Source organism: Triturus cristatus, chromosome 4_1, assembly GCF_964204655.1.
Source record: "Triturus cristatus chromosome 4_1, aTriCri1.1, whole genome shotgun sequence".
Taxonomy (NCBI): domain Eukaryota; kingdom Metazoa; phylum Chordata; class Amphibia; order Caudata; family Salamandridae; genus Triturus; species Triturus cristatus.
The window spans coordinates 1,124,222,747-1,124,244,715 of NC_140585.1; the positions used below are offsets into that span (position 1 = coordinate 1,124,222,747).

Consider the following 21,969-nt stretch of genomic DNA (forward strand, 5'->3'; position numbering starts at 1 on the left):
CAAGTATCTCAATTAATGTGTCAGTAAATCTCGATCGGTTTTACTTACAGAGTTCATATATTCCTAGAACAGGTAACATCCTGCGGTGTGGTTTGAAGTAAGAACCAGAGTGACACGGTCACATGGTTTAAATACCTTCCTCTAGTCCACACACCTGAGAATCGTATAAGATGGAGCGCAGAATGATGACGTAACATGAGCGCCATCTTTAAGAAGGAATTAAATATACTTAATCTCTACAGTGTAATTCAGGACATAATAAATGTACTAATGTCCCAATCATAATAATAGATTTTCAATAGAGAACGTTCTCCAAAAATGTGTTTAAAGACAGACAGTATGTTAAGCTATTGAGAGTCAATAAAGTAGTGCGATACACCACATAGTCAAAGTGATCAATTGGCAAACCATGGGCGCCATCTGCGAATGTTAACGCCCGATCTTCTAAATATGACAAAAGATGCAAATGGAATACATATGCACCATTTTGGTCATATACATGGATTGAAAAGGAGGACCCGGCATTCGGACTTGTGCAGTACCCCTTGGAGATTTGAAAAAAGTGGTGTAGTATAAGCACCATCTTTAGTATAGTAAATTGTATTTTCATGTATCAATGGAAATATATTCCACAGAATATACATCAAGAATAATTAGTCAAAAATATTTTTTTTAGATCATACATGCATACAAAGACTAGAGCCTATGACTCGATCTGCATGGTATCTGAAAACCAGTGATATTACGTTGAGTCAAATGTTAAGAGGCACTGTTTAAAGGTGCCTTAAGAAATATTACTAGATTCTAAATAATGTTCCGAGAGTCCTCAGTCCTACTACAGAGTGGTATATGTGAAAAGACCTATGTAGACCACAACCCAGAATAATGGTCTTTTAATCACTGGGAATCGTGTCCAAACCATGTATGAAATAGAAACACAATCTAAATGTAACACCATGTTTGAAAACAAATAGGACGTATCCCTCATTTAATAGTTCTTATTGATCACCTGTCATTATATGGTATCCCATCACTGGGTTCTGAACACCTGAGAGGTCAAGGAGTGATTGTACTACAGAAAATAATGGAACTCATTATTTGTGTAAAGGCCAGTAGAAATTGATCTCAAGAGGCAGATCCATCCGGCCTCCGCCTGCCTTAACGCCAATTCTCTATTGCCGCCTCTCTCATTAACTGTTATGCGTTCAATCGCATGAAACCAAATTCTTGTGTCAGTGGTGTGTGCCTCATGTATGTGTACAGCTACTGGATATTTATCATCGCAATGTTTGATAGCCATAACATGCTCCTGTATTCGAAGTTTCAAACTTCGAATGCTGCTTCCAACGTAGATTTAATTACAGGCACAGTCCACTATATTAACAGTGAACATGGTGCTGCAGTTTATGAATGAATTTATTATACACTCTCTGGGCATGTTAATATTTGAACGTAGTCATTCTGTTAAGTCCCAGTTGACAAATTGAACACCTTCCACATGTGTGGAACCCAAGTGTTTTTTCTGGAATCCAGGTCTTTTGTATTGATCTTGTGTTCTCAAAATAACTTGGGAATAATACGTTTTTCAAGGTGCTGCCTCTCCTATATACCGCTCTCGGTTTACTTGAGATAGTCCCACCAGGCATATAGCCAGAGTTGAGTAAATGCCAGTTCTTCCGTAGAGTATTGCAAATATTGTTACTATATGCATTATATTGGGTGACAAACATGATTTCTTTTTGCTTGGCCTTCTTATAAATGTTCACCGGATTTGGAACAAGTGTAGCTTTTCTATCAAGTTTTCTGGCTCTCATCTCAGCTTTTGTACATCGCGTAATAGTGTATTACATACTACCAGCGCCCATCCTAAAACAACAAAAATGCCATACTGTATATTGAAATAGTTATAGCAAGGTGCAATTGTAGCCAAGTTCAGAACTTCATGAAGAATGTGAAAAAAATTAAACAGAATTTTAAGGATAGAGGGACTGAGGAAACATATTTAACAAAGGCTGAGATGAGAGCCAGAAAACTTGATAGAAAAGCTACACTTGTTCCAAATACCGTGAACACTTATAAGAGGGCCAACCAAAAACAAATCATGTTTGCCACACAATCTAATTCATATAGTAACCATATTTAAAAATATTGTAAGGAAGACCTGGCATTTACTCAACTCTGGATATATGCTGCGGGGAATATATCAAGTAAACGAGACTGGTATATTAGAGAGGCAGCACCTTGAAAAATGTATTATGTCCAAGTTATGTTAAGAACAAAAGAGCAATACTAAAGGCCTGGATTCCAGAAAAACTACCTGGGTTCCACACATGTGGAACGTGTTCCATTTTCATCTGGGATTTAACAGAATGACCAAGTTCAAATATAACATGCCAAGAGAGTTTAGAATACATTCAATCCTAAACTGCAACACCATGTTCACCGTCTATGTAGTGGGCTGTGACTGTAACAATCTACATTGGAAGCAGCATTCAAAGTTTGAAACTTCGAATACAGGAGCATGTTAGGGCTATCAAACATAGTGATGATAAATATCCAGTAGCTGTACACACACGAGGCACACCCCACTGACACAAGAATTTGGTTTCATGCGATTGAACACATAACAGTTAATGAGAGAAGCGGCAATAGCGAATTGGCGTTGAGGCAGGCGGAGGCCGGATGGATCTGCCGCTTGAGTGCAGTCTTAACATCTGACTCAGCGTAATAACACTGGTTTTCGGATACCATGCAGATCGACTCATATGCTCTAGTCTTTGTATGCATGTATGATCTTAATATTCTTGATGTATATGCTCTGGAATATATTTCCATTGATGCATGAAAATACAACTTACCATACAAAAGATGGGCTTATAATGCACCACTTTATTCAAATCTCTAAGGGTTACTGCACAAGTCCGAATGCCTGGTCCTCATTCTCAATCAATGTATATGACCAAAATGGTGCATATGTATTCGATTTGCATCTTTTGTCATATGTAGCAGATCGAGCATTACCATTCTAAGATGGAGCCCATGATTTGCCAATTGATCACTTCGACTATGTGGCACATACACACTACTTTATTGACATTCAACTGCGCAGTGTGTTTTAGCATACTGTATCTTTGAGCACCTTTTTGGAAGACGTTCTCTTTTAAAAATCTATTATTATTATTGGGACATTAGTACATTTATTATGTCCTGAATTACACTGTAGAGATTAAGTATATTTAATTCCTTCTTAAAGATGGTGCTCACGTTACGTCCTCTTTCTGCGCTCCATCTTATACGGTTCTCAGGTGTGTGGACTAGAGCAAGGTATTTAAACGATGTGACCGTGTCACTCTGGTTCTTACTTCAACCCACACCGTGGGACCCAACGAGCTTTTGTGACATTAATTGAGATAGATGTTACTTGCTGTAATTGTCATCTTGACTCTTAATCCATATTTATAGCTTCTATTTTGAGACATTGTTTCATTTTAATGTTTATCGAATATATATCTTCTGCGATAAGTAGGAAGCTTACCACCCTTACTCGTTATCCTTTTTTTTAACCTTAAGGGCATAGATTTAAACTCTCCCCGCTATAAGTAGAAGATCAAATGCATCCATCCAAGACGCACCAATACTGCTACACGTCACTTATTAGATTTATTACTTCTAACCACATTGTGGGATGCCAATTATTTAAAATCTTAATGCTTATATTCGTACACTGTGTTGTTTTTAAAATAGAAGTTAATATAGGACTCTTACATAAAAATACTTTTTCCTCTTGAGTTTAAAAAAATGAATTTTAATGATTTTTATATAAAAATATTTCTATATTAGGACTTTTCCTGTTGGTTTTACAAATAAATTACGGATGAACTACAGATGCAGAAGCATAGCATGCCTAATTAGGAAGGTTTCTTAATAGAGGTATGTGAACAATGTGACTGTACAGTGTGCTTATAGCTCCAGCGACATAAGGACATGCCATCAATAACTTATAAAACGCCTGTTAGCTTTACTATGTAGAAATACATGTGTGCTAGCATAATTTACATACAATTGTATTACATCAAGTTCAGCGCAATTGTTAACATGCAAATGAGATACTATAAATATAGCTCACCCTCAACAGAATTAAATTAAGGATAGCATGTTAAATAAGACCCTCTTAAAAAGTTGTGTGTTTAATTTGAAATTGCGTTCCTTGGATAATTGTCTGATTTGTATATATTGTAAATAAGTGCTGTATTTATGTATATTTTTGTAGCCCTGAAGAAGTCTGTGAGGAAGAAACGGGTTGGCTACGCTTTTAATTCGATTATCAAAGGAAGAAAATTAAGAATTTTCAACGAAATACTTCTAAAGGATATTGTGTATTGCAAAGAATATGTATTGAATGTGCTGATTGTTTACGAGAATTTTTGCTGAACTCCTATTCAAATACAAGTGACATGCTTTCTCTAAATTCAGGGTGCTGAACCGCTATAGATCTATGTATGTTAAAACTATATGTGTGGTAAGGGTGTGCACCGTTACCACGCATAGCCTTTGCCATGCATGCCGTTACAACGTAATTCGTTGGAAAGGTATGAATGGTAAAGGTATATGTGTGGTAAGGGTGGTGAAGGCTATCGGTGTCGTTAGAGGCAACAGAGAGACCCTTCTGCTTCCTCTTTAGGATGTATGCCGCCATCAGAAGAGCTGGAGAGGATCTGACATCGTGGAGAGGTAAGGGGGATTGTGCCTGGGGGAACGGATTTACGATTTTATGCTGGGGTTAGTTAGTAATTTTCTTTTTAGAGGGGATATTGACACAGGGGTCTGCTTTTAGGGTTCAGGGCATGGGAGGGTTAGTCTTTAGAAGGGCTGAGGGGTAAAGGGGGTCACGCAGGGGTCTGCTTTTAGGGCTATGAGGAGTTTATTTTTTAAAGGGTTAAAGGAGGGGAGGCGGAAGGAACAGGTTTTAGAACAAGGGCAGTGGTAAGGAAAGCCTTTACCACGAATATGCCTTTAACAGTCATGCTTTTACAACAACATCAGTTGTAAAGAAATGCGTGGTGTAGGCATATTCGTGGTAAAGGTTTTTCATGGTAATGGCATTCGCCTTGAAACACATGCGTTGAAACAATGCAATGTAACGTCATACAACAATCCATGAGAAGACCAATCTTAGGAGTTACACTAGAAATTAAACTAGCTGTCTTATCTATCCCATAAAAGTAAATGAGAAACTGCAGGTTTCGAACCTACTCAGCCTGTCCGCTGACAGACCCCGGTAGATAGTTGGCTACCTGAAAGTTCTACCTCCAGAGAAATAGAGACTCCTGGCACGTGGTCAAGAACCCCACTCTGCCCTGCTTCTTGCAGTACCACATAGCAATTGTGATGTCCATGAGAACCGTCCACCAGCCTCCTCACTTGATGGGTGTCAGGAATGCTTTCAGAGCCAGATGGATCATCGGAAGCTCCAGAAGATTAATGTGCAACTAGGTTTCTGATGGAGACCAGAGCCATCTGAACTTCACTTTCACCAGGTGAACCCCTGCCAAGCCAGTAGTGACACAAAGGTCACAACCATTAAGTCTGAGTGTAGAAGGGAAGGTGGATGCCTGCAGGTCAGGCTTGTCTGCCACCACAGTAGATTCTGAACTGAACCGTCAACTGCGTTTTCTAGTTGAGTCGGAGGGAGCTCTAATGCTGGGCCCACTGAAATGTGAGGTTCCACAACTGGACCCACATATGCCATCTGGCATTTGGCATGAGGAGGAAGCATTAGAGTAAGAATCCAAGAAGCTTCACGGCCATCCTTACCAAGAACAAGAATGAAGCCAGAAACAGCAGAATCATATCCTGAACGTCCCAGACTCACTAAGGTATTGAAAGGCCATTTAATGCCACATGTATAGGACAGCCACAATGAAGGAAATCCTTTGCATGGGACTCATGTGGGACTTTGGCTAGTTAATGGAAAACCCCAAGGATGGCAGAAGTTCGCCTGTCGTCCGGAGGTTGTCCACTACTGACTGCAGCAAGCCAGTCTTCAGCAGGTAGTTGTTGGAGCAAAGGAATGCATGTATCCCTTACCTCTGAGGCAGGGCAGAGATCGCAATGATCAATTCTGTGAACACCCAAGAGGCCATGGTAAGATGGAAGGGAAGCATGGAAAACTGACTATGAATCTCAGAAAATGCCTATGGGACTGCACGATGGATATGTGAAAATACAGGTCTTGAAAGTCCAGGAACACCATTCAGTCTTGTGGTTCCAGAGCACAACGAATGTGAGACAGACTGAGTATTCTGAATCTTTCTTTCATCAGAAAGGCATTTGGTGAGCTGAAGTCCAGTACAGGCGTGAGACATCTGTCCATCGATACGAAGAAGTAGCACAAACAGTACTCTTGCGCGATCTCCAAATCCAGCATCTGCTCAATGGCATCCTTGGCGAGAAGGAAGGTTGTTGACTAGTAGCAAAACTGAGGAATGGTATGCTACGAGTTGCTCTGATGGTGAGTGAAAAGAGGACAGGGAGGAAACAAAAGGCAGGGCACAGCCCATTTGAAGTATCTGTAATACCCATCCGTCTGAAATGCTGGAAATATTTTATCTTTCCTCCTGTCAGTTTGAAAGTTGCTGCAGCAAGGGGGAAAGTTAGAGGTATGCTGCCCCTCCTGGTGCGAACTGAGTTGTCCACAGACCTAAAAAGAAGGGGCCTGCTATTGTTACACAGATTGGGAGGAGCGATGATGTCTTTAAGTCAGCCCTCTGTAAAAGCATCTCTATTTTCAGTTTTGTTGGAGGAACTGCTTGGCTGGAGCCAAGAGCCTCAAGGGTAGATCTGAAGTTCGATTGCCCTTCCATTGGTTGAGTCCTGTATCAGCCTTATTTCCAAACAATCTGGAGACATCAAACGGGCATATCCAGCAAAAACACTGGGCCCGCAAACGTAAAGTTGGCTGACCTGAAACAAGCTTGCCTTCTAAGCATTACACAGGTGTCAAGAGCTCTGCCTACTGAGTATGTTGTGTCCATGCCACTAGGCAATACCTGCTTAGCAGCATCCTGGCTGTCATTTATCGTTTGAGCCAGTGAAGACCTCAGGTTTTCCAGGAAGGCTGGCAAGATCTCGCTGGCCATCTCCCATAAAGCATGGGTGTACCTTCTTAAACATCACTTTAAGTTCAAGAACCTAAAGGCTAAGCTAGCCAAGAAAACATTCTCTTTTTGAAGGCATGAATACATGTTGAATCTATCCAGGGGATTAGTCACAGAGGCATTTGGAGTGAATGTCATTATTGAGAACTGTACAACCAGACTTTCAGGAACAGAATGCCTTTCCAAACAAATCGGGTTCATAAGGGGCCAGTCTAACTCACCTGGCCACAGGTCGATTGACCAGATGCACCGGGCATGTCTTAGACCATGTGACTATAAGAATGTTTTTGAGAGACTCGATAAAAGGTAATAGTGGATCTGGTTGAAGGATCTCAATTAATATATTTGCCTTTGCTATGACAATAGGCAACTGTACATTTAGCACCGCTGCTACCCTCAACACTACTACTCCAAAAGTGGCACTATCTTCTGTTGATGGCAGAAGTGGTGAATCTACCTCACTCTAGGGATGTATCCTGCCCACGTGAGGTCTGTAAATCCAGGTATAGCCCATCATCCCTACAGTGAGGGTTGAACAGGTTGTCCGCCTCATCATCATCACTGGTGTCATGGGTAATGTTCTGCATACCCTGAAGAACAATTGTTACTTACCTGTAAACAGGTGGTTCTCTAGTATTGGTGTCTTTCATAGATTCACATGCTTGAAAATTCCCCGTCGTCGGAGTGGGAGTCCCACGGTAAATAATATAGCAATATATACAGTCATAATAAATATATATATATATATATATATACATAAGTAATCATATAAAAATAGAGATATAAGTAAGTGATAAACATCAAGAATGTCCCTATATGCCAGAAGAAATCGTCTCCTGCTTCGCGGATTATTTCCGTGGGGTGTATTCCCCGGTGTCTCCCTGCTCGGAAGAGGATTCCCGTGCCCTGCTCAGTGATATCGCGCTGCCGTCCCTTTCCGGGGATGACAGGGTGTCGTTGGACGCCGCTCCCACCTCCGACGAGATCGCCCTCGCCATACGCTCGGTCGCTTCCGGCAAGGCCATGGGTCCGAATGGTCTCCCTATCAAGTTGTACAAGTTGCGACCGGATACGCTTGCACCCCACCTCCGGGCTATGTTCCTGGCGGCACACTCGGTGGGCTCCCTCCCGCTGGACCAGCGTCTGGCTACAATCGTGGTCATCCACAAGGAGGGGAGACCTCGGGACCGGGTTACATCCTATCGGCCCATTTCGCTACTGAATGCGGAGCCCAAGATTCTCGCTAAGGTACTGGCCAATCGGCTGGTCGGCGTGGTGGGCGATTTGGTTCATCAGGACCAGTCTGGCTTTATTCCCCATCGCAGCACAGCCCTTAATCTGCGGCGTTTGCACAGTGTGCTCGCACGTGCCCCGTTCATACGGGAGCCGGCCATTTTGGCGTCCTTAGACGCCACCATGGCGTTTGACACGCTTGAATGGCCATATATCTGGGCGATGCTTGCGAAGTTTGGATTTGGCCCAGGGTTCATCAGTTGGGTCAAATTGCTGTATTCGGGCCCATTGGCGCAGGTGGTGGTGAACGGAAGAGTATCGGCTCCGTTCGAGCTGGGCCGGGGCACACGGCAGGGCTGCCCCTTATCGCCGCTCCTCTTTGCACTTGCCTTGGAGCCCCTGGCGGAGTGGCTGCGGTGGGAGCCTTCCATCCGTGGTCTCCGCTGGACCCCTGAGTATGAAGACCGCGTATCCCTATACGCTGATGACATCCTCTTGTACCTAGCTTCCCCACGTAAATCACTCATAGTACTGGTTGATGTTTTGCATTCATTCGGTCGTAACTCCGGTCTGGTCATCAACTGGGCTAAATCGTGTGTATATGTTCTCTCCGGGGAGGCTCCTATCCTCCCGCGGGGCTGTCCGATCCAGGTCGCCCCGCAGGGATTTAGGTACCTGGGTGTCTTCATTACTCTGGACCCGGAGGCTCGGTATGATCGGAACTTGCTTCCCCCCCTCCAGCGTCTGAAAGAGGATGTCGCGCGCTGGCGGCGTTTGCCGCTTTCGCCGCTCGGCCGGGCGGCATTGTTTAAAATGATGTCGCTGCTGCGTTTCCTGTACGCGTTGCAGAACACTATGGACCTCGTCCCAGCGCGCTACTTCCGCGAAGTGGAGAGTTTGCAGCGCCGCCTGCTCTGGGACGGGAGGCCACGTATTGCCCTGGCTAAGCTGACGCTCCCATGGTATGACGGGGGGATTGCCCTCCCGGATATTAAACGGTACTATTGGGCCTCCCAGCTAGCTGCGATTAATCAGGGCCTATATGGGCCCGCCTTAAACCCAGCGTTTGCAATGGATAGGATGCTACTTCCAGGTGGTGACCATAATAGAGCGCTCTACACTAGCGCGCCCAACGCTCGCCTAACGGGCCCCACGAGTGTCATGGTGCGAGTGTGGCACGCGGCCAATGCAGCTATGGGGTGGAGGGACCGTTTGACCCGGGCGTCACCACTATACGCGTCTGAGCGGTTGGGCTCCTTGTGGACCTCGAAGGGCTTTGAGAAGTGGGACTTAATAGGCATTAGCAAAGTGGGGGATCTCTGGACGAGGGGAGGATTTAAAACGTTCGAGATGCTGCAGACGGAATTTCAGTTGCAGGGCAGCGAGTACTTTCGGTATTTGCAGGTCCGGCATGCGCTGGACTCCGTCTTTCCGGACGTTGCCTCCATCCCGGAGTGTTCCCCCCTGGAGGATAGAGTGCTGGATGGACACGTCCCTGACAGCACGATCTCACTGATCTACAAAAAACTGATCAACGACCGCTCAGATTTGTTGATTGCCCTTCGTGAGGCTTGGGTAGCCAATGGGCTGGAGCTGGACGACGAGGACTGGATCTCCGCGGTGGCCTCCCCGAAAGAGGTGGCCATACCGGCTCGCCTTCGTTTCGTCCAGCTCAAGATACTCCACAGGGTCTACATGACGGGGCCAAAGCTCCTGCGTATGGGCTATGCTGAGGACGGTTTGTGTAAGCGTGGGTGTGGTGCGCTGGGGACTTTTCTGCATATCTTGTGGGAGTGCCCGGAGGTGGAGGGGTTCTGGCGTGGTGTGCATGAGGTGCTGCGAGTGGTCACGCATGTGGCGCTGTTGCCCGAAGCGAGGAGATGCCTGTTGAATGTGTGGGAGCCTACCGATTACTCGGTGCCGCAGACGTGGTGGGTGACTCTGGGGTATATGGTTGCCAAGCGTGATATTGCCCAGCTGTGGGGATCCCAGAGGCCCCCGACTGTCTCGGCCTGGAAGGAACATATGGATTGGTGCATGTTTCGGGAAAAGGTGGTGTATGTGGCGAGAGGTAAGCCTGCGACATGGGTGAAAGTGTGGGGCCCCTGGAACGCCTACCGCGGGGGAATCTGTGCTCCACCGTTATTGCCTGATCCGTCGCCGGCCCCGTCCCCTTAGCCAACTCATCCCCCCGGTACCTGGGCATTAGGTGTACCCAGCCCTAGTTCTGATCTCTCCCCCCTCTTGAGATTCCTATGGATGGCTAGGATCCCCCCTCTAGGGGAGCACGTGTTGCTATTTCCGATTGAGGATTGCCTTGTGGGTGTGTTTGTATTTGTTGTTCTTTAAGTTTAAAATGGAACCGTATAGTGGGGTCTGGATAGTGTGGCTCGCAACGATGTTACCTCCTGTACATGCTCAGCCGCAGCATCATGTGTTTTATAAATGTATATCGTATGCTCCTTTCATTGCTAGCGGCCGGCCGGAAGGTTGTAGGCCCATATTTGTATATTTTTGAGTCTTGTAATAAACGGTTTAAAAAAAAAAAAAAAAAAAAAAAAAAAGAATGTCCCTATATGAAATCTCCATAGAGATACATGGAAAGAGAAAAAAGACATTCGCAGTCTATCTCTGTCATTATGTTAGTCCAAACTACGGCCAATCAGGCGCCAGCTCCTCTCTAGAACCTTCTCCTCAGAGCTCCTCACCTCAGATTTTCGTAGCACCAAAGTGACTTTAGAGTGTATGAGGAGAAGAGAGCCTCTGAAGGGAGGAGGGAGGGTCGCATGTGAATCTATGAAAGACACCAATACTGGAGAACCACCTGTTTACAGGTAAGTAACAATTGTTCTTCTCCAGTATTGGGGTGTCTTTCATAGATTCACATGCTTGAATATAGAATAGCTAGCAGTAACAATTATCATTGTTTCCATAGTCATAACAGCACTAAAAATTGGAATGCCAATCAATATCCTTATATATATGATATTCCTGAATATCTATATAAGTGTAAATGAACCATTATTTCAACGGTAAATGGAAACAATATGGAGGAGGGAAGGAAGAGGCTCAACTTATTTAAAAAGATTGCGAAGCACTGCCTACCCAACTGCAGCATCCTCTTCGTTTAAAGTTGCCAAGCAGTAGTGTCTAGTAAACGTATGTCTGCTCGACCACGTAGCTGCTCTGCAGATCTGATGTAAAGGCACTCCAGCAAATAAGGCAGTTGAGGATGACATTGCTCTAGTGGAGTGAGCTCTCACTGGTGACTGCAAAGGCTTGTTCGCCTTTTGATGGCAGAAGACGATGGCTGCTGAAACCCAACGTGCAATAGTCGGTTTTGTAACTGGACGTCCTTTGTGACAGCGTCCATAAGCTATGAAGAGTTGATCAGACTTTCAAAAAGAAGCTGTTCTGTTGATGTAGAACTTTAAACATCGTTTCACATCCAAGGAATGTAATCTTTGCTCCGCAGGAGTTTGAGGATTAGCAAAGAAAGTCTTTAAGATCACTGGCTCGTTAATATGAAAGTCTGAAGGCACCTTACGCAAGAATGTTGGATTAGTGCGCAATACTACAGAATCTGGTTTGAACTGTAGGAAAGGAGGATTTATTGTAAATGCATGAATGTCACTGACGCGACGTGAAGACGTTAGCGCTAGAAGAAGAGCCACCTTCCATGTCAGATACTTTAAATCGACCTTGTGTATAGGTTCGAACGGTGGTCTCATTAGTTGTGCCAACACGATGTTAAGATGCCACAACGGAGGAGGGCGTCTAACAGGTGGAAATTTGCGAAACAACCCTTTGAAGAATTGATGGATTATCCTTGAAGAACAAAGGGAAGTTGAACCATCCTGACGGAAACGGGAAATTGCCGCCAGAAAAACTCTTAAGGTTGCATGAGAAAGTCCAGAATTAGCTAATTGCAAGAAGAACGGTAGCAATTGTTCCGGTGTAGAGTGAAATGGATGAACCCCATTAGATGCACACCAATGGCAGAATCTCCTCCATTTTAACTTGTACGTTTTTATAATTTTTATCGTTGAAGGAGCCCTCGCCTGAGCCAAGATGTCTCTACAGTCCTGTGGAATGTCTAGATGGGCAAATTCACAGTGCTCAGGTTCCAAGCTGATAAGCTCAGCGATGAGGGATTCGGATGACAAATTTTCCCCTTGCTCATTGTGAGTAGATCTGCTCGAGGATGTAGGAGGATTGGTTCGCATTGGGACAGTAGGAGTAGTTCCGAGAACCATGCCTGTCGAGGCCATCGTGGGGCTATGAGAAGTAGATGGCAGGGCTGCCTCCGCATCTTCCACAGGACCCGAGGTACGAGAGGGATTGGGGGAAAAGCGTAGGCAAACAGATTGTACCAGTTCATCAAAAGGGCATTGCCCCGTGACCCTTGATGGGGATGCAAGCTTGCATAATCTCGGCATTTCCGGTTCTCCGGTGTGGCAAAGAGATCCAGCTGTGGACGACCCCATAGTCGAAATATCATCTCTAGAGTTGGCTGATGTAACTCCCATTCGTGGGTCGACGAGGAGGACCTGCTCAGGGAATCCGCTAGGATATTGGATACCCCTGGTAGATGAACTGCTGCGATTGTGATGCGATGGTCGAGAGACCAATCCCAGATCAACTGAGCTAGTCGTGACAGTTTCGGAGATTTTGTTCCGCCCTGCTTGTTGATGTAGTGCATGCAGGTTGTATTGTCCGTCTGAATTAGGACTGTTTCTCCCTGGATTAAAGGAAGGAACGACTTGAGAGCTAGAAATATAGCCATGTGTTCCAGCCTGTTGATGTGCCAGGTTTTTTGACACATCGTCCACTTCCCTTTTACTGACAAATCCTCCAGATGAGCACCCCATCCTTCCAGAGAGGCGTCTGTTGTTATGGTCATGTCTGGGACTGACAACAGAAATGAAATCCCTTCTGTTAGATTCAACGGTTGTGTCCACCATTTAAGTGCCAACTTCATCCGATCTGTGACGTTTATAACGTCGTTGAATGAACCCGTAATCTGAAGCCATTGAATGTCTAGTTCTTCTTGGATGGGGCGTGTCCTTAATCTGCAATGAGGGATCAAGGCAATGCACGATGACACCATCCCCAGAAATGACTTCAATAGTCTTACAGAAACGGATCTTTTTGATCTGATAAGGGTTACCAGTCGAAGAATCCTTTGTAGACGGTCTTGGGAGAGAAATGCTCTTGCTGACACTGTATCCAATGTTGCTCCCAGAAAATCCTTGCGAGGAGAAGGTTGCAGATGGGACTTTGAGGAGTTTATAGAAAGCCCTAAGGAGCGAAACCCCTCTTGGCAAAGACGTGTGTCCTGTAGAAGTTGATCTTCCGATTGTGATTTCAGGAGACAGTCGTCCAGATATGGGAAGATCTGAACACCCTGGAGACGTAGGAACGCTACCACAGGAGCGAGTACCTTTGTAAACACTCGAGGGGCTGAACGTAGACCGAATGGTAATACCTTGAACTGGAAATCCTTTCGACCCACTCGAAAGCGTAGAAATTTCCGATGCTGATGTAGTATGGGGATATGAAAATATGCATCTTGGAGATCGATTGCTGCCATGAAATCTCCCTGTGAGAGTAATCGCAAGATCTCGACAAGCGTTAACATACGAAAGGATTGTTTCTTTAGATACTTGTTGAGAGCCCTCATAACTAGTATGGGCCTCCATTCCCCGTTCTTTTTGGTGATAAGGAAGAATCGGGAATAAAATCCTTTTCCCCTTTGAGATGCTGGTACTACCTCTATGGCTCCCTTGCGCAGTAGAAGTTGAACTTGATGAAAAAGTTCCTTGATATGAGCCGGTGGTGGTCCGGTAGGTGGCGTAGGTGGAGGGAATTCGATGAACTCTAAGGTGTGACCTCTTTCTACAATGTCCAGAACCCAACGGTCCTTTGTTATCGAGGACCATTGAGAACAGTACAGTGAGATTCGACCTCCAATTTTCTGGGACTGACACAAGTCATTGTCTTTTAGAAGTGGAACCTCTGTACGAGGATTTACCTCTGTAAGTCTTGGAAGACTGCTGTCGAGAGGATTGTTGTTGACTATAGGAATAACGGTTGGAACCCTGGTTGTATGGTCGATACTGGTTGCTTCCTTTCCGAAAATTAGAGGAGGTACCATGTCCGCGTGCACCCCGAAAGGGCTGTTTTTTAAATTGTAATGTACCCAGAGATCGAGCAGTCTCTGTATCCTTTTGTATCGATTGGAGAGCTTCATCGACATGATCTCCAAATAAAGCTTCTCAGTCATATGCCATATCTAATATCATTGCCTGCACCTCCTGGCGAAAGGATGTTGAGCGCAACCAACCTTGTCTGCGCAATACCGCCGCTCCAGCAAGTTGACGGAACCCCGTACATGCGATATCCACTGCACAGTCAATTATCTCTGCAGAAGTACTCTCTCCCTCTTGGAGTAGCTTCACAGCTTCACTCCTAGACGTCTCAGGCAGTTTTTCAACTAGAGCTGATATATCTGCCCATACTTGACGGTCGTAACGAGCTAAGATGGCTAAGGCATTAGCCGCTCTTACAATGGTGGAAGCCATCGATGAAAATTTTCGCCCTATGGCATCCAATCGACGTCCCTCACGATCAGGTGGTGCAGTGATCGTAGACGCAGCGTTTCTAGCCCGACGTTGCGCTGCCTGTGTGATTACAGAATCTGGTTTTGATTGACCAGTGAGGCACGCTGGAGCTCCTAATGGTGACTTATACTTTTTCTCCAGTCTAGGCACTTGTGCCGGAAGGCTATTTGGTGTCTTCATTATCTTTTTGCCTTCCTCCCAAATGAATTCGATAATAGGGATTGTATGTGTCTGCTTGAAAGGCTGATTTTTAAAATCGTACAGGAAACAATCCTCCTCTTTATGTTCCGTTGTTAATTTGAACCGTTGGGCTGCCCTATCCATCAACTGGTGAAAACTTGCAATGTCAACAGGTGGCGAGTCACCAGGTACCACCGGAGAGGGAGATGGTGTCTGGGCATGGTAGTCATCCCACTCCGCCATATCGTCATCATCCTCATCACCATCGCCCCCATCATCCAGGATCTCACCATCTTCCCTATCCTGAGGAACTTCCTCTTCAGTTTCTTGATGAGGTAATGTCACAGCTGATGATTGTCTGAGTGGTACTGAAGGTATTACAACTGGCATTGGTTTCGATATAGATGTTGGTACCACTGGAGTAGCCGGAACTACAGACTCTTGTGGTGTTAGAGGAAAACGCCGATTATAATCGTCCAACATGAGTTGAAGATTTGTAATAAGCGACAGTGGTAACGTCGCAGTTTGTCCTTCCGTAGGAATTTCCTCCTGGTAAAACCTTTCCTCGTCCTCACTAGTTTCATCCTGGCATTTTATTATTAAATCCGACGGACTGTGTGCTGTTCCAAACGATTCAGGTAAACCTTCTTCTGAATCTTGATCCGAATCAGTTGCAAACAAAGGTGAAGGAAGGTGGGAATCATCCAAAAGGTATGACCTCATGTCGACTACTTGGTGGCAATGGCAACAAGGGAGCAGCAGCAAAAGACGAAGTAGTCGCTGAAGACGCGAAAGAAATTTGTGTATTTAATGACCTCTGCGTTCTTTTAATCTTTATTTTCACCGATGAGACTGCCGTCGATGGGATCTGAGGTATAGAGGTCACTGACGACATCTTCGTAGACGGAACCGTCGACGGAACCAACAGCGACGGAACCACCGTCGACGGAACCACCGTCGACGGAACCATCGTCGACAGAATCGCCGTCGACAGAATCGCCGTCTACGGGATAGACGTCGACGAGTTCTTCTTTTTCTTCGTCGACGAGGCAGATTTTGCAATCTTAGACGACAACGATGGTAACGTCGACGAGGTCTTTCCTTTCTTCGTCGACGACGATGCAATAGGCAATACAGATGATACAGTCTTTATAGTACTGATGATCATCGTCGACGACGATAACGTCGACGGGGCCGCCGTCGACGATCTTGATGTTGACGTCGTAGTCAGAGTCACCGTCGACGAGCAGGAAACTGCGGATTTCGTCGTCGGAAGGCTCGTCGACGAAGAAGCCAGTTTTTTGCCAGAAAACTGGGAAGTCGAAGCCTCAGTAGCCTGAGAACTATGTCTCGTGGGCGACAACGCAGCTGCCATGGAAGAAGACGTGGCAGATGTCATAGACAGAGACATTTTCTTCTTTTTAAGAAAAGGCGAAGGTAGGTCTTGTACACTACTGCGTTTAGAGGCTGTGTGGGAACGGCCAGAAGTAAAGCTTTCTACCTCAGAAACTACTTCATCCTTATCCTTAAGTCTCTGGAGCCACAACAAGAGACGGCCTTCCCTGTCTTTCAAAGTTTTTGTAGAAAAAGTTCTACAGAATTTACATTTACCCACTTCGTGGTCAGGGTAAAGACAGTAAATACACTTACTGTGTGGATCTTCTGAGAACAAACGTAGCTTTCCACAAGAGGAACAAGGTCTAAACAAAGACTTCTTACTTGAAGACATGTTAAAGAGAAAAAACTGAGCAGAGCTCAGGGAGACTCCCTGTCACACGACGTGCGGTAGAAAATCTGAGGTGAGGAGCTCTGAGGAGAAGGTTCTAGAGAGGAGCTGGCGCCTGATTGGCCGTAGTTTGGACTAACATAATGACAGAGATAGACTGCGAATGTCTTTTTTCTCTTTCCATGTATCTCTATGGAGATTTCATATAGGGACATTCTTGATGTTTATCACTTACTTATATCTCTGTTTTTATATGATTACTTATGTGTATATATATATATATATATATATATATATTAATTAGCTATTCTTAATATACGCAAGGAGGTACCCTGCGCGAAAACATAAGAAGTAGCTATAATCATTGAGCTATGTAATACAGCAATATGTGCAAATTGAGTATAAATCGTACTAAGTAAACATGTGAAACAAATAGGAATGAACATGTTACAAGATGGCGGCCAAAGTGCATTATACAGAGCTGAGTATGAAAGTTGAGTCCCTCTTTGTTGTCAATCACTAAATGAAATGTATTTTAATGAAAAAAAGTGGTGCACAAAACATCGTGAACAAGGCAGCGCGAGTCTGCTGAAACGCGTTGATGTTATACCTCGTTTGTTGAAAATAAAGACCGAGTGCCCATTCTTTCACCGGAGTGCTGGATGTTTATTTCCTAGAAGGAATATACCCATAGTTGGATATATATATATATATATATATATATATATATATATATATATTCACTGAAAAAACCATAGGTTTCACACACGTTATAGTTAGGAATTAGCATTTAAAAAACCTTGCAAATTCACTGAAAAAACCATAGGTTTCACACATGTTATAGTTAGCGGAAATTTTACTGATAAAAAACCAATGAAATTGCCCCGTTATAGTTAGTGCTGGCAACTATAACTCACGCGACCGCAATCCTCTGCTGATGCTAATACTGTATTTAGACACTTATTTGCCCATGTCTTCTTCCATACATTTTTAGCTATACATATATTACAAATATTTTTTTTTATAAAGACACATATGTCATCAGCAGAAGATTGCGGTCGCGTGAGTTATAGTTGCCAGCACTAACTATAACGGGGCAATTTCATTGGTTTTTTATCAGTAAAATTTCCGCTAACTATAACATGTGTGAAACCTATGGTTTTTTCAGTGAATTTGCAAGGTTTTTTAAATGCTAATTCCTAACTATAACGTGTGTGAAACCTATGGTTTTTTCAGTGAATTTGTACGGTTTTTTAAATGCTAAGTTACTTTACGCCATTCGAGGCGTGCGCGCCCACTTAACGCAGTGCGTTCCGTGCACGGTTTTTATCAACTTTAATAAGCCCTGTACATTTGGTGGCCTTCGGCCACCAAAAGCACAGGGGGTGGGGTCAATGTGGATAGTGTTTTTTTTATTTCGATTTTATAATTTCATGTTGCCAAAATATAGTTTTTTTACTGATGTAATAAGCCCTGTACATTTGGTGGCCTACGGCCACCAAAAGCACAGGGGGTGGGGTAAGTGTGGATAGTGTTTTTTTTATTTCTATTTTTTACCGTACGCTTACGGTAAGCGTACGGTAAGCGTACTCGGCGAAATTGCCGGAAAAAAAATAAAACCGTTTTTGCTCTTGGGGGATGTTTGGGGACTCCCTCAACATGACTATGTTGGAAGGGAGTTGTCAAAACAGCCCCGTAACATGTTTTTGGGCATCATGTTTGATAAATAACACTCAGTGCGAGAGACAAAATGGCGGACGCCGCTTCCTGGTTTCGGCCGATTCGAATGTTTACTAAGATCTAAGAGCCAATCAGTATCGCGCTCGCGCACGCCACCGTACGCGTACGGTAAGCGTACGGTAAGCGTACCGTAAGCGGGCTCAGATATATATATTGATTTAAAGGCTATTTTCTCAGAATCTACTGAACAGATTTACACCAAACCTACAAAAGGCACTTCCTTGACATAGGGACTACCTCTCTGCCAAATTTCTAGTAATTCTGTTCAGCCGTTCGGGCTGTAGCTCTGTCTAAAGGTCCTATGGAAAAATGCATGGGAAAAACGCGTTTTGGGACCCCCCTTTTATCTCAGCCCCCGCTTGACGAAACCCCCCGAGACTTTCAGGGTAGGAGCGGAGCGTAGCGCCCCACCTATTTTGAGAAATTCGCGAGGATTCATCGACCGGCGCCAAAGTTATTCAAAATAGAATGTTGCGGATTTCCTATGGAAAAGGGGTCCTAACTATAACTACCTACTGGCGACCGCCAGTAGGTTATATATATATATATATATATATATATATATATATATATATATATATATATATATATATATATATTATGACTGTATATATTGCTATATTATTTACCGTGGGACTCCCACTCCGACGACGGGGAATATTCAAGCATGTGAATCTATGAAAGACACCCCAATACTGGAGAACTGCTTCAAAGTCAGATCCAAAATGGGCCTTAAGCCTCCGATAGTACTGGTGTCAGTGACGAGGTAGAGGATTAGGATCAGGCTGCAGAATGACTGATTGTGCCTTTATAATGTCTTACAACGACATCGACCTGGAGCATCGAAATGATGGTTCGGATGGGACAACAGCACCAGGTCTGATCCTGGGCTGGCGCTGGTAGCATCGACACAAAAGGAACTGGTGTGGACCATGGAGCCTAGAAGGAAATCTGAACTAGCATTGGTATAGATCTGGAAAAGAGCCCCACGGCATCAATCTCACTGAGGCAGTGCCAACTGGAGCGCCTCACAGCTTTGTGAAGCCAAGCTGGTTTTAAACCTGTTGTTTCTGGGAAGACAGTATCTCTGTATCACTGTCTGATGTACTTTGGAGTCTCCAGAAAACGAACAACAAAGACGGTTGCAGAGCTCCAAATCTGCATCGTAGGGTGTGGAAAGGAAGGAACCAACATCAGAGCAGAGGGGTAGCACTTATATACAGCTTTGCACTGTCATGTATGGGGTGGCACAGAGTTACCGGAGAACCAGGTGGTGTCACCAACTAGCAGGCCAGAACATTGCTCACAAATCTTCCTATCCAGTCTGGCACCTGGGGAAATTCTAAACCGGAGGAGTCTGTGGTTCAAATATGCATGTGAAAGTCGAATTTCAACAAGTAAAGCAAACTTCAGTGATGAATAACTGTTTGTAGGTCACTGAATAATAAAGGGAATGTGTAGGAGTGCAGAAAATATGGTCCTTAAATTTCATGGGTCTTCTACTAAGCCACCAACCTCCCCACCCAAAAACGAGTGATCACCCAATGGGCTTCACTCTGTAAAACAATTAAGTGAAATAAATTGCATAAAACTATAGCAAAAGGAACTATCTGTTGATTGATAAGAAATGGCTTACCAGGTGGAGACCAGAATAACTGAACTGGGATGTGTTCTTGACCTGGAAGGGAGGTAGGATCTAGGAAACCGCTCACGAACAAAACTTTCCGCTGATGAACCTTAAGACGGTATGAAGATAATGCACCTGAAGAAAACACTGACCAGCGTGCAGAAAGGAGGCACGGAAGCTAAAAGAAGGAGAAACATTTACTTTTCGGAACATTACAGTCTTTAAACTCACTTTTTTAAAAACGCATAAATAATAGAAGACAAGATTGCAGAATCTGACGAGAAAATTTCCAGATGAGACACGGCAAAGATCAACAGATCTTATTTTAGACATTATAACTTAATCACATGAAGCAGGCTTGGAGAAAGGCATGACCTAGAGAGTCAAACCTAGTTCTAGACAATGTTACAAGCATCAAGCAAAGCATGTCACAGAATCTATACAGATTTAGGTATAAAGTTTTTAAGGTGAAAACGTGCCTCAACTATTTTTTATGAAAAGATTCCATAACTTACCCACAGCTCAGTTCTGCATCTTACTCGCATAGGTAAAGCTCTCAACCATTAACAAAAAAAGTGAGAGACAAAGCAACAAATTTGGGTGGGGACATGGTGGTGGGGGGAGACTTTAAGCTGTTGTGGGATCCAGAAATGGATCGCAGTGCTGCATCCTTCCAGGGTGTGGGAGTGATGTCCACGGCTCTCAAACACGACTTACCAGATCTGGGTTAGGTAAATGCATGGAGATACAGTCACCCTGATAACCAGCAAACTACTTCTACTTTTAGTGCACGTTCACTCATACTCAAGCATTGATTATATATATTTCTCACCACTCATTCAATGCTGCGGGAATTGGGCTCTGTCTGCCTCTCGAATAACTCAATTTCGGGCCACGCTCATATAGAGTAACCTTAGCTAAAACGGGAACTTCAACTCCCAATCACTCTAAGCTGTGTTTTCCACCACACCTTCTCAGGGATCCCGGGAATCTTGCCGAGATTCAAAAGGAGATCATTGTGTACTTGAAAACTAACATCCAACCCTGGAACGCCTTGATCACGTGTTTTTCCTTAATTTCCTACTGTGTTTGGACATATCCTTCTCTGCTGAGGGGCTGTTTATGTGATATGTGCACTACCATGCTGATCCAACATCAATATAACCCTGAAGATGGTTCTTCTTTTCACGTTGTGTAATCCTATATATGTTTTACTGCTCTGAAGATTACCTTTCTCAGACGCTTCCTCTGAACAGAGATGATGGTCATATATGTCGGCTTGCTACTGCCCTGTTATGTTTTCTTTGTCTTAAAAAACAGATTTCTAGTACAAAAAAAAGTAAGATTTGTAAAATGATTTTCTGGGATTGACTTGGAGATCCACAAGTTTATACAGCAACTGTCAGGATTCACACATTACCGCGCCTACCGAGGTCCAGGAACTACATTTCCCATGATGCTCGATTTGGGAAAGGATTTAGTTTGTACCGTGGCGCAGTAAGTTGCGCGTAATTCTGTACCGAGGGTTACTCTCTGCCTCGGCAGAGCGTGAGAGGAGGTAGGAGATTGAAGCGCCGCCCGGAGTTCCGCCGCCAGAATCCCTGGATTTGAGGCGGAAGGGAGCGGCAAGGATTACTGAAGAAACCGTGAGTGCATTGAGAGACTGGGTGCACTGATCCTAGA

General features: G+C 44.3%; 1 protein-coding gene across 4 annotated transcripts in view; it reads right to left on the bottom strand.

Moving 5' to 3' along the window:
- The window catches only part of KMT2E (lysine methyltransferase 2E (inactive)), a 2,077,373-nt gene that overhangs the window by 1,941,762 nt on the left and 113,642 nt on the right, over positions 1–21,969 (bottom strand). For all 4 annotated transcript variants that reach the window (XM_085654164.1, XM_085654162.1, XM_085654163.1 and 1 more), the window contains exon 2: positions 20,296–20,464. The gene's annotated coding sequence lies outside the window, so the exon portion shown is untranslated. The remainder of the gene's footprint in view (positions 1–20,295; positions 20,465–21,969) is intronic.